At 38.7% G+C, this 20,860-nt stretch overlaps 1 protein-coding gene across 1 annotated transcript in view; it reads right to left on the reverse strand.

Moving 5' to 3' along the window:
- The window catches only part of dcc.L (DCC netrin 1 receptor L homeolog), a gene marked incomplete at its 5' end in the record, with an annotated part of 292,799 nt that extends 273,258 nt beyond the window's left edge, over positions 1-19,541 (reverse strand). Inside the window, 3 exon segments of the mRNA NM_001085785.1 lie at positions 12,822-12,833; positions 16,667-16,684; positions 19,512-19,541.
- Between the last annotated feature and the right edge of the window lie 1,319 nt (positions 19,542-20,860).

The following is a 20,860-nucleotide window of genomic DNA, read 5'->3' on the forward strand; positions in this document are numbered from 1 at the left end:
CATGCTGTTATGTAAAATTGAATAATATAAAGTTTTCATTTGACATAAATGTCTTTCACAACTTCTCAGTACATTCCATTAGGCCAGGCAATGGAGCTATAGAGGTGCAGAGTCACAGATACACTGTACCTTTCATTTTGCAAATACAGGTATAGGATCCCTTATTTGGAAACCCGATATCCAGAAAGCTCTGAATTTGCGAAATGGCCGTCTCCCATAGACTCCATTTTATCCAAATAATCCAATTTTTTAAAAATGTTTTCCCTTTTCTCTGTAGTAATTAAACAGTAGCTTGTACTTGATCCCAACTAAGATATAATTAATCCTTATTGGAAGCAAAACCAGCCTATTGGGTTTATTTAATGTTTAAATTAATTTCTAGTAGACTTTAGGCATGAAGACCCAAATTACGGAAATGTTATCCGGAAAACCCCAGGTCCCGAGCATTCTGGATAACAGGTCCCACACCTGTATAAACACTTGGGTCAGTCATACCTGCACTGCACATTCCGTTTAGCCAGGCCAAGGTGTTATAAACGTGCAGAGATATCTATAACTACAGTAAAACTCTATTCTCACCACTAAACTGCCGCTCATCACAATTGCCTCCCAGATGGACCATCTCCACCAATTATGTCATCTAATTAAAAATATGAAAAGATACTCCCTTGATTTTCTATAAAGCAGAAAGTAAAAAAAAAAGACCAGAAAGCCAATTAGACTTGAGAAGCTTTCGGCTGACAGTCACTTAATGGCCACTCTTTTATTAGATTTCTCCTGTGATTCATCGGCAGCAGGGAAAACAAATCTGTGGGATTCACCTCAATTGTTGATTAAAAAAGAATCAAGGATATTCCAAATTCAATTATGGACACATTTCTGTTGATTCCCTACTGGCCAGTTTTTGGTTAAGCAACAACTATGAATACTGTGGAAAAACGAAATATATATTCCTGCTCGACGCACTGCATGCCGAAACAGGGTTACAGTCAATGACCAGGAACTGCAATTATTATTTCTGATCATAACCAGGGATTCGCATCATATGGAAAATTTGGAAGGATGTGGGTAGACAGCTAGAAAACAATGGATTTCCATGTTGAGCTGAGTCTGCAGGCAGCACCATTACAGCTGCGAAGGGAATCAAAGTGAAAGAGATGATTATAAAAAAACTCAAGGTATAGTCACCTTTAAAAGCTGCTATACCCTTAAACATGCAGAAGGTTATGTTCTTCCAGCGAGTTTTATTTAATGAGATGCTTGTATAAATGCTAAATTGCTGATATTCAAATGTAAAAGGAAACAACCCTCTCTTCCATTAGTAAACACGGTTTAACACATCAAGTGACATCCCTCGTATAGAGAATTAATGCAGCTCCGTAATCCTTAATTTGCTTATTTTTCCATCGCTGCAAACCTGCCAACCCTATTATCTGTATGTACAATAAAGGTAAAGCATAATTCTGTAATATTCCTTTTATGCCTTTTCATTTCTGTTCCTGCTTTGCCGATATTACAGTTTAATCACCTGAACAGGAATGAACACTAAATTTAGAGCACATTTAAGATCCACCACTTGCTCCAGATCTGTTTTTTATAACAGTGTCGCTATTAACAGGGCAAGGTGAATGGAATTTATTCACTGGCAAGATTATTTAGTGGTCTGTATTCTATATGCTGTATATTTTTCATGTAAGTATAAGAGAAGGACTTGTAGGATGAAAGGTGAGAGAGTGGCACTAAAGCAAGATAGCAACAGTCTTTGTAGGGCCCCTTTATCCCTCAATCGTTGGGAAAGATTAGCAGTATTGCAAATATATTGAAAGTGTGCATTCCTGTGCTACAGAGTAGAGGTTGAGTACAAAAAATAAGTAGAGGTCCTGAGTACAAGAACCAAGGGACAGAGATTGAACTAAGTACAAGTACCACTGGATAGAGGTTGAACTGCCTACTGAGCCATCAAGGAGTAGACTACACCACGGAGAAGAGGATAAATGGAGTGAAAATACCAAGACACAGAGGTTGAACTGAGTACAGAGCCATCAAGGAGTAGAGGTTGACTACACCATGGAACAGAGGTTAAACTGAGTACAAATACCAATGAGTAGAGGCTGAACTGAGTACAAATACTAAAGATAGTAAAGATTAAAATGAGTAGAACCACCAGGGAGCAGAGGTTGAACTGTGTACAAGTATCAAGGAGTAGAGGTTGAACTGAGTACAAGTATCAAGGAGTAGAGGTTGAACTGTGTACAAGTATCAAGGAGTAGAGGTTGAACTGAGTACAAGTATCAAAGAGTAGAGGTTGAACTGAGTACGAGTATCAAGGAGTAGAGGTTGAACTGAGTACGAGTATCAAGGAGCAGAGGTTGAACTGAGTACGAGTATCAAGGAGTACAGGTTAAACTGAGTACGAGTATCAAGGAGTAGAGGTTGAACTGAGTACAGCCACGAGGATAGAGTTTGCATCACAAAGAGCAGAGGCTGAACGCAGTACAAATATCACAATGGTGCTTATATGCTTGTGCTCATAAAGTTCAAAATCCATGGCAGGTCTTGGAGCTCATTAATTACAGGGGCACAGATTGTAATGCCTCTGCCTGGCTGTAGAGTCTTGTGGGCAATTTACCAAATGTTTTCCCAAACATGCAGAGTTGGCTTCTTCTAATAATCAATAACTACAAAATACATACACTGGCTGCTTTGCTTTGAGATACTTTGGTTGTCTCAGCTATTTACAGTAAGGTTGAAGTTAGCAAGTTTTTACACACAGTTAATTTACAGTACATATTTACTCTGCAATATACTGTATGTAAAACATTTCAGTGGATTCTGCCATCTAAACAAATAGCCAGAACAAGAGAAGGTGGCAAACACAAGTAAGTATGGTCACTAGCCAATCAGCCTAGAGTATCAACTAGTGCATATAACCTGGGACTCCTAAGTAACTTGTGCTGTTTATGCTTGCGATGGAATCAGTCTGTGATGGCATCATCCCTTTTAAGAGCTATTTTCCTACTGTAGTGCACCATTAAAATAAAAATAACAACAACTTTATTATTTCCGTCACGCTGACAAGGATCAGGCAATGTACTAGATAAGAACAGGCTGTCAAAATAATATGTCTAAAGTGTATATTCAAAGTCATATTACTGGCTTCTGTCTTTTTCATCGCTGCCTTCAGGATGAGGATCAAAAATAGCAATCACTTACTTGACTACATGTTTCTGACAGGGAGGATATCAGTAGGTCAAGTGAACATTGAAGGACAGTAGGCTTGGATATGAAGTGACGGAGAACATCTCAGAAGCTCATCCCTCATAACTTAGGGATTGCAAGCTGTTGTGACATGAAACTGCCTAATATACCTTATTTTGTTAGCCACTGGTTCTAGGAAGTCCATGACTCTCTAATTTTATTAGGGTGTTTATGGCTAGAAAACCCCATAATGCTGAACAGTGACTTAATGATAAAAGAAGGGCATGCTCCAACAATAGCTCATACCAGCAGGTGTTGCTGCCATGTATTTCAATGCCAAACTCATCAGCATGGTTAATTTCTTATGCATGAATGCTCCATGCTGTTAGCACCTGTTCTACTGACAGCATTCGTGGTACTACCCCTTTGATATAAACGAGTTGCCTAGAAAATTCAGAAACATTTTTTTGGGTTCCAATCTCAACTGCTGTAAATATACTGTATGCCAAGTGCAGCACACTGATCCCTTTTGTTAATATCCCTGAAGTTCATTTTTGGGTCCTCAAAACTTTAAAGCATTTGAAGCCTTTATACTGGATAGTATCAGCTGCCCTTATGGTGACTCAGTATATACAGTGTACATTTAGACTTACCCTTTTCAATATTTGTAATCTATTGAATTGTAACCTAGCTATTTTGTGCATCATCTTAAACTCAATCTCCTAGCTAGATTTTCATTGGAGCTGAATATATAAGATGAGGTCATCTTGGAAGACTTTGATGACCATGTATACTTGTCTTTAATGTGTTTCCTATGTATACAAGTTCTTATTCTGTTAAGGAAGAAAGTCCATATCCTTGACTGCCAGCATTTTGGTCAGCCAAGTAATTTATGATCAAGTTAGTCTGTTAATCTGTCCCTGAGTTGGCAGTTCCTTGACACTTGTATGGGGCCTTTCTGATTGCCTGCCGGATATCTATCAGGTAGGTGAGACAATCTTGTAGGACAAAGGCCACCTCTCCTAAGCCTGTAGTATGATGAGATAGTTGGATCAGATGATGCCTATTTGGCGCAGCATGTGCTTGGCTAAACTGGGCAAAGATCCACTTTTTTGGTGACCTCACTGAACAAGAAACATTTTCAGCTTCTTTACACTAGAGCAAAACTTCTAGCGGTAATTAGGGCTGGACAAATGGGACTTGGAGACTCTTGGGTCAATAAGGTACAGTAGCTTCACAATGGGTCAATCAACCATCCTTTAGTTTATAGACTAACCCAAGCATGGCACAGCTTTGACTCAACTATGCAAAACCACATAATACAATGATAAGCACCAATGCCATCTACCATCTACCAAAAAAACACATTTTCCCCTCATGAAGGATTAAATATCTATCTGTGTGTGGGGTGGGGGGAGATACTATTCCCTAGAAAGACCTCAGTATATATTTTAATGTCAACTTGTGTAATTATACACGAACAATGCACCAATGAGAGTTGGTAAGGGTGGAAGTATATATTTACATTTTCTTAATCTCGGGATAAAATCCTTATTAATAGCGGCTTTGCAATTTTGATAAGAGTACACAAATATAAAATTCCCTTTCCCATCGCCTAAGCTCTCTGTTACGGCTTAGGTAACAATGAACAGTTTGGCATAAGCTTTTCATTAAATACAAAGATATGACATTCAAGGATTCTTAATGCAAAGATTCTTCACAGTCCCCAAGCGTTCACATGGCATTTCTTTGGGCGGATTGAAAAAAAAATGGACATTTTTACTTTAATAATAGTACCTGTATTGCATTGTATGCATTTTCTGTAGAAACTAATGGAAACAGAAATGTAGGAGGCTTTTCCCACCCACCCGGCATTAAGGAGTTTAATCCCATTACATGAAGATATAATTGTCGGCGGCTTAGAAATCAGACAGTAGAAAATGCAAATTCCGTTTGTGGATTTAGTAAAAAAAAAAGAAATAAAGGATTTCCATTAGTGGGAAGTATTTGTTGAGCGCTTGTACTGTCCTTTTCTCTCATTTATCTGCACAACGTGATTTGGCAAACAGAGAAAAGGGCACTCTGCATTATCAGCCGCCCGATGGAGGTCTGAAACAAGCCTTCCCCACAAGTCACACATTGTTCCCTGGGATTGCATTCTCTGTCTTCTTGGGAAATATGACAAGAATTCACAATGTATTGATGCTATTCTATTGTCAGGGCAGGATCGGACTGGGCCGGTGGGACACCGGGAGAAAACCCGGTGAGCCCTGGCGCTCATGGGCACCACCGGCCCAGAACTACTCCCCGATAGCCCCTCATGGGCCCCCTAAAGAAAAAGATTATCAAGCAGCAAGGCACCAGCGTTCGCTCATGCGCATGACGGGCTATCGTTTTCACATGTGCATGCCGAGCCAACATTGGTGCATGTGCACGCCGGGAGAGAGTTTGCCCTAGTGTATTGGGGGGGACACGAGAATTGGGGTGTCCGGAGGGGGCCCCAGTGATTGCTAGGAGGGCCCTTGTTGTCTCAGTCCAGGTGCATCAGGGTATCTGCCTTGGGGTGTAGCAAAGAACATTATACTATATTACAACTAGACAGGCTTTAATGTATTTGAATAGTCACATTGCTCTGATCCAATGGACTGGTATAGGTAGCACCTGTGTAGTTCCACACTGAATGATGACATAATATATATATAGTGAATAATGTGCCCCCTATTGTAAAATTGTATAAAGATATGATGTCATAGAGGAGTTTCACAACCATTTCAAAGGCCAAGAGCTTTAATACAGGTCATGGAACAGGGGAGAAATATTTATACTAATACACACATTCTGCCCATTGGGGGCTCCTGTTTCTTGTCTGGACAATCAAAAATGTTGCAATAAAACTGAGTAAATGGATCCATTTGTGGTAGGGTTTGTCAACCAGACACCACCATGTGTATGAGTTTGGAACTGTAGTATAGTCAGATAAACATCCCTGATTTACAGGAGCTACAGATGCACCTGGTCACCATTATTGACATTACATTTGCTCTTGTTTCATGTTCTTTCATCAGATGTTCACCTGGAAGGGGTTCAACTATCTGACCCAACAGATACCTGTCCAAACCCAACCAGATTTCAGTTTAATAGGTTTTTATGGCTGCCAACTCAATATTGGCCATGTTATGGCTAACTTAAAAAGGTTTTTTAGTAATATAGAGAGTGATATTCTGAGACAATTTGCAATTGGTTTTCACTTTTTATTATTTGTGATTTTGAGTTATTTAGCTTTATATTCAGCAGCTCTCTAGTTTGCAATTTGCCGCAATCTGATTGCGCGGGTCCAAATTCCCCTAGTAACCATGCATTGATTTGAATAAGAGACTAGAATATGAATAGGAGAGGCCTGAATAGAGAGAGGAGTAATAAAAAGTAGCAATAACAATACATTTGTAGCCTTACAGAGCATTTGTTTTTAGATGGGGGACAGTGACCCCCATTTGAAAGCTAGAAGGAATCCAAAGTAGACGGTAAGCAATTTAAAAGCTATAAAAAATAAATAATGAAGACCAATTGAAAAGTTGTTTAGAATTGTCCATTTTATAACATACCAAACGATAACCTATGTGGTTCTTATGTTCAAAATTAAATAGCAACAATAGGCACATTCCTAAATTCTGGAAGCTGAAATGAAAACGTTACCTGTTTAGTGTCAGAGCCTCTCACTGCAGTTTATTTAAAGGTTTACAACTTTCACATGAGCCGTAGAATAAACAAAATTAAAGGAAAAACAATTCCCTGTTAATTAATGCATGATAGATTATAGAATCATGGTAGGTTTCCATTATTGCCATAGATCATACTTCACACAGTTCCTTATTCATCTGGATGGTCTTGTTTATTCATAAGTGAAAGCTGCCATATTGTACTTCAACTCATCAGCTAATTCGAGGATTGTATTGAACCACTGAGCAATGGCGTGCAACAGCATCATGAAAGAAACAATGTTTCATACAGCACTAGTTTTACCCTACAATGTGTTCTTCACTGTTAGCCATGTACAGCACAATGATAGGTGCATTCTTCATCACAGACACTAGAGGGACCTTCAATTCTTTGAAATAAGAACTCATTTAACTCTACCAGTTCCCCCGAGTCTGTAACTGAACTCTTTTAAAATGCCTGAGGCTTTGAGGATTATAAATAAAACCCATGTTAATAAAAAAAGCTCCTTCTGAGATTATTATATTATTCCTCCATGATTTGCCCATTCACACTGATTCACTTCAAATGCAATTGTTTAAATGTTCTCACTGTAAATATGATTAGCTCCTTCCATTGTGCCACTCATCTGTGTATTATGTCAGGATTGCCCAGTTTCCTAGCGCTGTCAATGCCAGACTCATGTTCTGTTATACAGATAGCTCGAATCTCAGCTGCCATAAAGCAGGGCAGGACTGCTGCTTACAATGGGGATCAGATAGGATCTGTGCAGTCACTGGGACAGAATGTTCTGTTATACAGATAGCTAGAATCTCAGCTGCCATAAAGCAGGACAGGACTGCTGCTTACAATGGGGATCAGATAGGATCTGTGCAGCCACTGAGACAGAATGCTCTGTTATACAGATAGCTAGAATCTCAGCTGCCATAAAGCAGGACAGAACTGCTGCTTACAATGGGGATCAGATGGGATCTGTGCAGCCACTGGGACAGAATGTTCTGTTATACAGATAGCTAGAATCTCAGCTGCCATAAAGCAGGGCAGGACTGCTGCTTACAATAGGGATCAGATAAGATCTGTGCAGCCACTGGGACAGAATGTTCTGTTATACAGATAGCTAGAATCTCAGCTGCCATAAAGCAGGACAGGACTTCTGCTTCCAATGGGGATCAGATAGGATCTGTGCAGCCACTGGGACAGAATGCTCTGTTATACGATAGCTAGAATCTCAGCCATAAAGCAGGGCTGCCGTATGAAAGCCAACAAAAGTTTGCAGCTCCTATACTAAGACTTCAGATTTAAACAGATGATAGAGCTGTGTCCATGAGTAAGAAGTGCTGGTGCTCCATGTATAGATTTCACAATACTGCACAGTCCATTTCCCTTTGCACAATAGGCAAAAATCACCTGTGTTTAATGTGAATAAGCATCACTCCGCCCCACCCGCACTTCTGTAGACGCTGCAGTCATGGATAATTGTATATTTTAAATCTTTTCAATTTAAATTGTACCTTATCCTGAACAAATCAGGCCCAATGCTCATGGTTTAGCGATGAAGTGAAATACCACCAGGTAATATTTAAGCTAAATTATCTGCTTCGTATACCAGGGAGATCTCACAGTTTCTGCATGTTCCGAAGCTCCAGCAATGAGCCGTGAATTTCTCTTACAAAAAAGAAACAAGAAATAGAGAGAAAGACCAGAAAAACACTAAGAGTATGATGAGGCAGCAATGATCTATATCCTAGGGCCAAAGAAGGAGATGAGACAGAGAATGTCTCCCAGAGATTCATTCACTGATACAGAACAGAAGTGTCTCTGTGCAGAGCAACAAAAGAAACTCATCTGGGGATTGTGACTCAGGTGGTGGACATATAATCCACCTTCCAGCAGAAGGGGGCAAGGTAGCACCCAATTACAGGCTGTCTGTTGGTCTAACGTGGATTAGAAGAAGCTGAAGTCTGTCGCTACAATGGGGAATTAATGATAGTAATTAGGAGCCACACCCTGAACAATTTCCTTCCTAATTACAGTTGAGATGGATGCCATGTATAATCATAGAAGGGCTCCAGTTAGATTCAATTTTTCTTTTCATATAAATAATTTTATTATACTATTTAGAGTTTATTTTATTCAATGAAATATATACAGTATATATATATTGATTTAATGGCTGACCCAGTAAAATATCAGTGGGTTAGCAAATCTGTAGCTAAACTGCAATGCTCTGAAGCAGACAAAGGTGGCCATACGTGGGTCAATAAAAGCTGGTCCCCAAACTTTTTAACCTGTGAACCATATTCAAATGTATAAAAGAGCTGGGGAGCAACACAAGCAACTGGGGTTTGCTATTTGGTAGCCCCTATGAGGACTAGTGGCCTACAGGAGGTTCTATTTGGTAGTACACCTGGTTTTTATGCAACAAAAACTTGTATCTGAGGAATTCATAAATAAGCACCTGTTTTGAGGCCACTGGGATCAACATCCAATGGGTTGATGAGCAACATGTTGAGGAACACTTCTCTATACCAAGTCAGCAGCTTATAGGACCATGTATTTATGTATCCAAAGGCCTGTCTAGCTGATATTTAGCTGAGATTGGTCAGGTTAGAAAATCCTATTGGATCATGACCACATTAATATAAAAATTTACCTGTTGCTGGTAACTTAAATTTCATATCATTCCCTTAACTTATTCAACTGTTATGCCATTGACCTGCCCATTTAAGCCCCACATCCAGCTCTCCTGATCTTCCCAGTCCTACCCACCCTGCTCTGTTGACATGGCCACCTCACTGCCTACACTATAGGCTATTAATATTTACTAGCAAACATGGCAACCCTAGCCACCCACATTAGGCAATGATGTACCTAGTTGACCCCACCATACAAGAAGATATTCCCTTTTATGCACTTCTTAATGCCATTAGCTTCTTTAGCGCAAGTAACCAAACTTTTAATCCATTAAACTGCACAATGTACCAGGTTTGCTGGGTACTGCCATTGCACAAGGACAAGGAGAAAATTACATTATTATTATTTTTGAACTCTGTCTTAAAAAAGTTATCTTGACCAAAAGATGACATTACATAACCAAATTAATTTTCTGTGACACCAGAGTATGTAGAGTTGAAAAGGGAGAAAAGTCCTGTCCAATACAGAGGCATAATGTAAGTCCCCCATTGATGGCATTTAAATGAAGTGAATGTTGCTTACATTTCAGCAACTGTTAGTAAATCAGGCCTGAATGAGGCTTGGAAAAGTGTAGCACAACAATAGGCAACTAGAGAGTAGCTCCACATGCTCCCCCAACATTTCCAACAGCACAAAACAAATGGCTCTCTGTCCTGTACAACTTGAACATGGTCAGAGAACCCTTGTGGTATCTGTTTAACAAGTAAAACTGTGGGCCCATAAAAAAATGTTTAAACCCCCCTTCCCCAAGAGAACGAATCATTGTTTCATATCACACAGTACCCGGCCTTCTGGCCCGAGAACAAAAGACCTGTAAGTGAAACAGCATCAAATATTTGGCAATTAGGAAGCAGTGCGAAGTGCTAAACACTCATTAGACATGAGATTATGCAGCCTCACGAAAAGCGTCTGGCGATGTAACAATGCAGTCATGGGATTTTTTTTTAAAAATTGTTAAATTGTCTATTAGCAACCTGACCCTGAAGAGCTCAGAGTTTAGAGGGTGACAGATACATCCTGCAAAAAGAAAGCTTCTTTGGATGTGTTTGGTTGTTTTGTATTGATAGCATTTATATCCACTGAGGGCTTGTTTTAAGATCGGGCAGCTCCAAAAGGCCTCCTGGGGGGGATCAGTAGGGGATGCTGGGATTTGTAGTTAAATGACATCCAGGCACTATGACTTTTGCTGATCTACGAATAATAGTGACGCTGCTCGACATTCTCTTGAATGGACGGTAAAGGTTGAAGGAATTAGCATGAGATACTGAATGTGCTACTGGAATAATTTTCATCTGCCATATAGATGTTTGCATTACTGAGACAAAAGGGGGTTATTTACTAAACTCTGAACGCAAAAATCATGAAAATCTGACTTTTAAAAAATCACAAATTATTCGTATTAAATCCAGAGGATGGAAAAAGTCAGAATCACAAAAACCGGCATCTCAGACCTGTCGAGGTTGCAAGTCAATGGGAGAAGTCCCACAGATTTTTTGATGTGGGCTGGGTTTCATGCAATACTTGAAGTTTTCCGCTGAAAAATCTGAAAAAATCGCAAAAATCTGATAAAAATATGGAAAAATCGCGAAAATCTAAGTTTTTTTCCCCGCAAAGCAAATTTTAAGAAAATGTAATAATAAATAAGCATAAAAAGACTGAACGGATTTGATCGGAGTTTGTAGCAGAAAATATTGAGATAAATTCAGACTTTGATAAATAACCCCCATAATGTCCTCTAGGAAGGGGCAGGGTACAAGCAGATGACAGCAGCCCAGGATTGTCTGCAAACATGAAAAGATCCATGACCTAGTGTGTTGTCTCACCAAATGCGTTGGAAGACTCTGATGGCATAACTTTGCTGAAAGTAGACCCCACATCTTCTAATTGGTGGCAAGTTGCTCTGAGATGCCAAGTCCTAATTCTATTATATATGGAGTTTGTGTTGGCACGGACAATCCAATAGGAAACATTGGCAAGAAACATATGATGGTAGGATAGCAGACCATCAGCTGCTATATTCTGCAGTGAAAGGAAAAAATGCTAATTTATTTTTATTTTCCTATAAATATTCAGTAAAGCACAGGGGGTAGGTTGTTCTACACAAAGAGCCCCATACATATGCACATTTCTATTGATATCAGTAGAAGCTCTAGTGACCATAGCTACGTCTAAAAAGCCTATAATACTAATCAACACATGTGGCAGGCAGAGACAGAGGTGACATGTGGCTTTCACTGTTTAGTTAACATACTTGAGAGTCCTATTGTCTGCACTGAAGTGTCTTCCTATTGTTTCCAGCAAGTTCTAAAGTCAGTGCCCTACTTCCAACTTCTCACTCATTAATACAGAAGAGACGCAATCTGTTTCTTTCTTCCATGCCGCCTTGTTGGCCTAACAGTTGGCAAGTACCAAGTCTGTTGACCAATTATCTATTGATAGGTTCTATGTCCCTTAATGGTGGGCGTTACAAAAGCTGTCGGGAATAAATTGCTCCCTTGGCCGCAGCTGTCACATGGATGAAGGCTCATGCTATGAGCTTTTGGTGCTAGTTAAAGGCACAGATGTAAGTGGAGCCGTCTGTACAAAATGCAGATTGCATTGGAATAGATCAAGGGAGACTCAAGAAGCCAATAGAAGATGAGAAATTAAATACTACCATCGCTTAGTTAGGGCAAAAATTTTATACCAATTTTCTGAAGAATTATCTGCTTATTTTTTTTGATCATTTTTTTTAAATTGCTTTAACTTTATTACCACTAGGGGGTAGATGTATTAACGTTCACACTTAAATTTTGCCATGATTTGGCGGGGGGGATTTCTGGGGGATCATTTTGGGCGAATTTATTCGAACAAGCATGGATTTGTGGCGAATTTCCACACTTCACCAGCGCGAATGTTTTTGCGAAATGGAGGCGTAAATTAGGCATGGAAAATTCGCTGTGACAAAAAAAATTGTCGTGCATAAAAATTGTCCCGCGTCAAAATTTTTCGGACGCCCATTAATTTTAATGCATTTGGACAAAAGAGTTGCGCGTAAAATAATTGTTGCCTGTGTCAAAATTGGCAGGCATCAAAATTATTTTGACGCCCTTTGACTTCAATGCGTTTTGTAAATTTTTCAGCGAAGTGAAACGGGACAGATTCAGCCATCACTAATCATTTTCCAAAAAAATAAACATATCTCCACCTAAAAACTGCCAATTTTTTTAAGTGATTGTGGGAAAAGGCATTGTTAGAAATGAAGATTCATTTATGAGCATAAATGCAGTTTTGGGCATGCAAATATAGCAGCCGTCAATTGTGGAGGAACTCTAAGTCAACATATGCTCCTTGTACTTCTTTGCACCCAATTGAGCACTGCTTTTCCTATTGACGCAAACGAACCCTGAAGCTACTGCCACCTCCAAACCATCTGATAGCTTCAGGGTTCCCTGTGTTCACTGCATCAAAAGAAGAATACATCAATCACCCTTACACCAGAAATGACACCAACTAGATTCAGAAAACTTCCTAAGCAATTGTTGAACATTTGAGAGCAATTGCATTGCACTACCTCTGGTGACCACAATGATGCTGGAATTGTTGGTAATAAACAAAGTCATTGTGTCTAAGAAAGTGACCCCTCTGGAGTCTTATGTGTAGAAGAGCTGGACTGTTTTCATTACTGGACCTTTAGCAGTGAAAGAGTTCTATTACTTTATAGGTTTTTTGGGGTGCGTAGAAATGCTAATAACATTTTGTAACACTATGAATAATTAATAAGAATGTTCCATAGTTATGAATGTTTTGTTAGTGATGCATTTAAATCATGATACAGTATGTACTATTAGGAGACCTGATAATTAATCTGTCCCTCCTGTAAACAGGCTTCTTCGGTACCTTCACTCCCTCCATATAATTGTTTTACCCTGTAATGAACAAGTGGCTAAAGAGATCATTTGAAAGGAAGAAAATAAATAGGAAAAAGTGCAAATTTATCAATGATTTTTGAAAACACAAATGTATTAGGTTCCTCCTTTTAACCCGGATTGTCCACAGTCGAATTTGCAGCGTTGGCAATTAAATGCTGGAGTGACAATGCCATAGATCCTATGGCTCCTAGGTCTTCTTTGATCTACATTATGTTGTGAGTTAACCTATGGTGTCAATCTATGGTATAGCAAGAGCAACGAGAATTGGCAATTAAAGGCTTATATGTCCCTTTCTATTGCTATCTAAAAAGAGGATTAGTCAAGTTCTTCTTACACTATAATCATCATCTCACCCTATTGTCTATATCTTCCACTATAATCATCACCTTGCCCTACTGTTGCCATCCTGCACTATGATCGTCATCTTGACCTACTGTCTCCATCTTGGAGAACTCCTATGGTCCTCACTTTTCCCTGCAGTTGGTGTTGAATTGAATATGTACATGTTTATATATCCTTATTGTGTTGTTGTGTCAGACTGGGATGCAGGTGGCCCACCAGAAAACCTTAGACCATGGGCCCACTTTCCAGACTATTATTCCTCCTTTCCTCACTCAACCTCTTTATTCTCCTAGTCTTTTATATCTACTTATTATATTCTTCCATTATTAAGCATTTTATCCCATAAAGAATAGGGAATGACCATGAAATAGGCTAAATGGTTAGAAGCAAGAGGGCCACTGACACCTGGGCCCACCTTGAGTTTTCCTGGTATCCCGGTGGGCAAGTCCCACACTATGTTGAGGGTCATTTGAGGTTTTCATAATACATCTTCTATATACAAAATTTGCAAATATACTGTATATATTGCAGCCATATATAAATATTATAGAGCCTTTGTCAATCTTTTATAAAGCAATGTCATCTTCCTTTAGGTTTAAAGTGCATTTCTCATCTTTGATCGGCTATTATTTGAAGTATTGGCTCTAAAAAAAGGTTTCCTTTTATTGCATTGTATAAAAGTGTCCTTGAATTGTTCATTTAATTGGCTAGGAAAGCAGAGATACATACATCAACCTTCAATTTTAGCGTTATCCTTCATTAGCTTCATTGTACTCTTCTTTTAAATATCATTTATAGGTGTATCATGTAACAAATATAATTCTAAAGAATTAAGACCAATACATATTATGTTTTGATGTATATATATATATATATATATATATATATATATATATATATATATATATATTTATATTCACTTCAAAGAATTGTTTGCTTCTAGGCAAAATATCTGGTCCCGAACAATACTGGAAAGTGTTGGTACTGCAAGTGATAAAGCAACCAAAACTATTTTGCACCTGCGGAGCATGGAGAGTCATGATAAAATCCATGGCTAAAATGATGGTATAGAAAGATAATCTATCCTGTAACATTATCCAGTCATCTGTAGTAGATAATTAAGTACTGCAACTAAAATACTCCGTGCAATAATGTATAATTAAATGAAATTTGCTCATATTATTCCCTGAAGCAAATGTTGTGTCTTGTACCGAAAACAGGTTGATTGTTGATATGCTCATCTGAGGGAAAGGTCATGGAGACTCATTTAATTCTATCAGTGCAAAACACTATGACACACTGCAGGTGCCACTTGGTAGTCATGGGGTTAACTAACACTGAAATGGAAAGCAGCATTATCTCCCAGAAGCCTCTTGTTCTTCGTTATTAGACTCGGTAACATTTGAGCTGATCAGTTTGAGCAGCACTTCAGCATGAATATTAATGGCTTTCCCTTTCAGCTCAAGAAAAGTTCATAGGTCAGCAATGCTGGTCTCCATCTGCAAGCACGGGGATCGATAAAGAGACACCAGGCACCAAATCATCACTCTATGATGTCTCAGGATGGCCAATAAAGCCTCGTCTGTCTCTTTCTGACCTAATCTATGTATCTGCAGTCTCATTAAAATAAAGAACAGTTGCATCTTCTTAATTCCAATTGTAGTTTCCTAGTTCTATAGTCAGCATGAAGCGCATTTCCGTGTGCTGTTTTCTTCCGTTCCACTCTGGAGTTTTTGCTCATAACCTCTGTCATTTATCAACTATTACAGCTATGAAGCGGTGTCATAGGGATTTCTGCTCTGTGGACTTGGGCTCCTGGGACTGATTTATGGGATACTTATGTCATAAAATGATCTTGTGTGATGTCGACGGGCTTGGGAACCTGCTTAAGTGGATAACCTGGATTCACGAGCAATCATGAGGCATCAATACTTATTGTAGGCTGAGAATTTTAGTGTTTTATTGCTGGATGTGGCAACATGATTAAACAAAATTCCTCCCTTGCAACTGAATCTGTTCTATTGAAACTCTTTTCTTATTGGAAATGATGGCGCCCTACAAGGCGCGTCAGCCTTATTAACATATACTGATAATGAACAAGGAAAGATTTCATGCAACCAATCATATATATTGCAATTCAGTCCCTACAGCTCTCACAAGCCAATACAGGTATGCAAGAAAGATAAGAAAGGCAGATAGCATACAGTTTACCCATGGCGAAAATAACACCTTATGTTTGCCCTTCCCGAGTACAATCCCTCACTCTTTTATAAAAAATGAATCGTTTGCATGGCCGCACATTGCCCAGGGCCCTCAGCAGGTCTGAAACCTATAAGTAAAAAACATTTTGCATTAATTGAAAAACAGGTGGGTCATACCTGTGCCATTAGTCACCTTATCCCACCATCTAGTTAAAGATAGAGTTAAAGATAGAGAGGAGCCAGTACATTTGGATAACATCCTTTTTTGGCATTTGATCTCAAATTGATCTGCATGCTTTCCTTCTAATTTGATCATTTCATACCTTGATTTAGCCCCCATCAGAATTGAGAACACAAACAAGAAAAGCTTTATCCAAACAGTAAATGCTCAAAAACTACTGCTGAAAAACCAAAGCTCACCCGATATAGGACTTGATCTGGGTGCGTGGCCCCAGGCCCGTCTTTTAAGGGTTCAGCATTCTCTGCAAACTAAATCAAACAGTATGAGCATTGTTCACACTCACCGAGGGTTGGTGGCCTGGGTGCAGCACCCTGAACCTGTAGCTTGGGGAATAACCTATTCCATAGGTTAAAAACAAGGTTTTTTTTTTTTTTTTTTTTTAACTTTGGTTGAGAGAAAAAAGTTTCAAGTAAGAGTTTAGAAACTAAAGTTTAGGTTTTGGCGTGGTGGTCTAAGAAAAGATGGAGCAAGGTTACCCTGAATTAATCTTCTCAGTCTAACTCATTTTGTATCTAGAGAGAGACGTAATCATAGGCCTATGATTACGTATCTCTGGATAGGAAGCACGTTAGAACATTTGTTTTTAACCTATGGAATAAATATCAAGATTTTATCCAACCTGGTGTGTTACAGGAGTGCGTGCTCATTCCATGATTTTCCCCCATCAGAATTGCACAAAATCAATGTAATTAAAAGTGCAAACCAAACCAGCGATGCTTGCCTCGTCTCTCGCTGTGGGTTGGAAACAAAACCTATACAAAAAGCCCAGTGTCTTCACTTAGGCCACAAAAGTCACTTTGCTGCTCCAGATCTGATTCAACTAAAACTAATCTTCCAAGCGGCACTTCATAAAACATCTGCTCCCCTTGCAAAGGTCAACCCGACTGTTTCAAACTGCCCCCCGCTGGAGCGTTAATACACACAACAAAGCCTTGGGGGGAAAGCTGATAAACCAAAAGTGAACTGATTGCTTTCAAATTATGATCTGCACAATACATTGGTACGTGTTTCTATGGAACCCCCATTGAGAAGGTAATTTATTAACCCAATAATCTAATAGAGAAGCAACAACATGAACCTTTTATTTCATTCTCCATTCTTCATTCATTCAATCATTTTCAGGAATTCTTTTTTTACATTATCTTTTAAACACCAATTGTAGTTTCTATTTTACCCCACAAATAAGCCCGAATTGAAAGGAAGCACAACTTCCTACAAACCAGCACTTTTATAAAAGCCAATTAACCAACAGCTTTTTAGATTGTAGAAAGTAGAGCACCAAAAGAAAACCCACACAAAAACAGTAAGAACATGGTCTTGTTGAAATTGAATCAAAATGATCAACATAGAAAGATTTATTAATTTTCAAATTTAAGGTTTTTTGGATTGTGTTCACGGCAATACAATATTAAATTAACCTTGATTGAGTTTTTTCACAAGATCTTTTCATTTTTAAAAAGTAAATTAAAATGTTTTTATTAATCAAAAAAAATGAAATAGCTTGCACATTAAAAATTCACCTCCCATTGACTTATTTTTTTTAATTTTTTCATTTAAAGTTTCGATATTTTTCTCAAATGACAAATACAAATGTGTGTCCTTTTTAATATCATGTTAAACTTGGGGCTTTGCCCTTGGAATCTTTAAATCTATAAAAGTTCATATTTTGTGTCAACAATAAAGTTGAAACACTTCTACCGGCAGAAAATGGAATGTCTCTGTCACTCACTATGTGTGTTTGTATAGTATTTCCATCAAAGCCACAAGAGGCTCAGAAGTGATATGATGGATGAAATCTCTGCGGCATTACTAGTGATGACCTCCTGAAGTTCAACTGAAGAGACAGAGATGGGATTTCATTATATCCATACTGTTCACTTGTTAAAGTAAAACCTATGACAGTTCTAGGGTCTAAAGTCTTCTATTCATCTACCCAGCAAGCCAACAAGGACTACAAAGCACTTTCTTTCCTGCCCTAGGAGTGACCTGTTGGTTTCAATTCAAGACACCAAGAGTTGGCTTTCTGAAATGAAAACGTGGCACGCTTATCTTGCAGCCTGAACTCAATCTGATTATGTGACCTTGTGGCCTGATTTTATTCTACCAAGTAAAAATGTCTACAGAGGTTTAATGCTATTCCCTTTCAGACATATCACCATTATTGTTTCACCTGCTCAAGGGGTCATCTGAAACTATTTGACTCCAACAAGTTGATATCAAAATATATATATATATTTTTTTTTTTATTATTATTATTTTTTTTTAACTTTGGTTGAGAGAAAAAAAGTTTCAGGTAAGAGTAGAAACTAAAGTTTAGGTTTTGGCGTGGTGGTCTGAGACAAGATGGAGCAAGGTTACCCTGAATTAATCTTCTCAGTCTGGGCTTTTTTGTTCTCAAAGTCAAAATAAGTGACATTTACACACTCAACTGAAAACGTGTATTTTGATTGTCAGCAGTCTCATGTCATTGAAAGGGAAATCATTACCATCATTATCATTTTGTTAAGAGAGGCAAGGAATAAAGAAACACACATTCCTAACATTGCGTCAACATTGAGATAACATTGAGTAAATTGGCCCCAATCCACTAACCAGCTATCCAATGATTTCCAGCCGTCTAACTGCACAAGAGCGATCAAGGCTAATTGCTGATTTGTTGCTATGGGAGTGACTACATTCCGAACAGCTGGTTGGATTTGTGGGTGATTTTGTTCACTCTAATACTAAATAAACATGTCAACAACAACAAGGAAACTGCTTATCTAAACTCCTTTAACATCCCAGGAGTAGAGCTTCAATGCAAGATTTTCTTAAAATATTGAAATCAATGTGTTATTGTCATAGTCTAACTATCAAGGGGCAAAACAAAACAATGCTGAAGAAATGATTTATTGTATTTTGTCAAAGAGGCCTAGGCAACAGCTCATTATACCCCTGCAAATTACAAACTATGTAAGCAGGGAATGCGGAAAAATGGAGGAAGGTGTTGTTGAGCACATTGCTGCTACATCTAGGCTTACGTTGCTTGGTCTCTTGAAGGAAAACTATTTTGAGTTAGCTCTGACTCCTAGCAGCCTACCTTCAGCAGAAAAGCTGATTAATGCATTGTTGTATTGCAAGCATGGGAGAAATATGGATCTGTAGCTTAGTGGGCTATGGTGTGCATTTTAATTATGGAAGTGTTAATGTTTGTTATTACTTTCTACTCTTGATTAATGATTCTTTCCTGTCTGGAGATGACTAGACTGATTACAAATAACAATAACAAGATATACAAGGACATTGAGTAGAGACTGTCTGCAGCAGCAAAATCTAATTTAGAAGTCATGTAAAATATGTTGACCAGCACTATAAGTCACTTTACAGAAGAAGCCTAGCTTTTTTTTTAAACTCCTTTTTATAGGCCACCTCCATAGATTGGACACTTTGTCCATTGCAAGACTTTTCTGTGTTCTTCAGTGTGATTGAGAGTAGGTTTGTGGGTTTATCATGAGAGCCCAATGACTCGGGAGTAGCAGAGGAAATCAAGGAATTGCAATGTTAGGTGTGTAGGTCCTTCTTTCCATAGCTTTGTTTATATAGAAGACAAAAGGTTTTATATTTATGAAATGGGAATGCTGCTACCTTTGTGATTTTGAGATGCAAGGTATGTTAAGGTGAACATATCAATTTGCATGCATCCCTTTGTAGAAAGTTTATAACGTGTGCTGGAGAACTATTAGAATTGTATATATAGGAGATGCCAGTTAGTCTGAAATGAACACCAACTACATGTAAACCTAACCACAGAGAAACATTGCTGCATAGGCTCCAGCCATCAATGAAAGTAGTTCTTTTTGGATTATTTCCACACCCCCATATGCAGGAGCAGTTGAAGATGGAGATATAGATTTCTCACCTGAAATCATGTGAAGTGAATGTAGACTTATTATGAGATTAGTTATTATTAGTGCCAGTATAATCCTGACTACTATCAGCCCAACACCATAGACTTTATTCTATAACATTATTTAGTCGTTGACAATTATGGTTTTCATTAAATGGGTTGTTCACCTTCCAAACACTTTTTTTCAGTTGAGTTACTTTCACCAGAAATAAAGACTTTTCTCAATTGATTTCAATCTTTTATTTCTTACTGTTTTTTATGAAATTGAAGTTTGAAGTTGAATGTCCCTGTCTCTGGTGTTTGAGCCTGGCAGCTCAGTGATCTGAGCTACATAGACCCCCTCCCTGCTCCCCCCCAGCCTAGGTGTTACCCTGGGTAAATGCCCCTAACTGTTCATGGTTCATGGGCGCCATCTTCTTCTCTTTGGGTAATCTTCAGGAAGAGAGCGACGTGTCTGCGCATGCTCAGTTGCCACAATCTGCCAGTCACAAACAACTGCGCATGCGTTGAAAGCTACTTAAATTGCAGAAGCGCCGGTAGAAGACCCGAAAATTACCAAAGAAAAGAAGATGGCGTCCATGAACTCTGATGCCCTGAATCTGCAACGAGGGGTAAGTAAAGAGTTATGGGCAACCCAGGGTAACACTTAGGCTGGGGGGGAGCAGGGAGGGGG

This window comes from Xenopus laevis, chromosome 1L (assembly GCF_017654675.1).
Source record: "Xenopus laevis strain J_2021 chromosome 1L, Xenopus_laevis_v10.1, whole genome shotgun sequence".
In the NCBI taxonomy this organism is placed as follows: Eukaryota; Metazoa; Chordata; class Amphibia; order Anura; family Pipidae; genus Xenopus; species Xenopus laevis.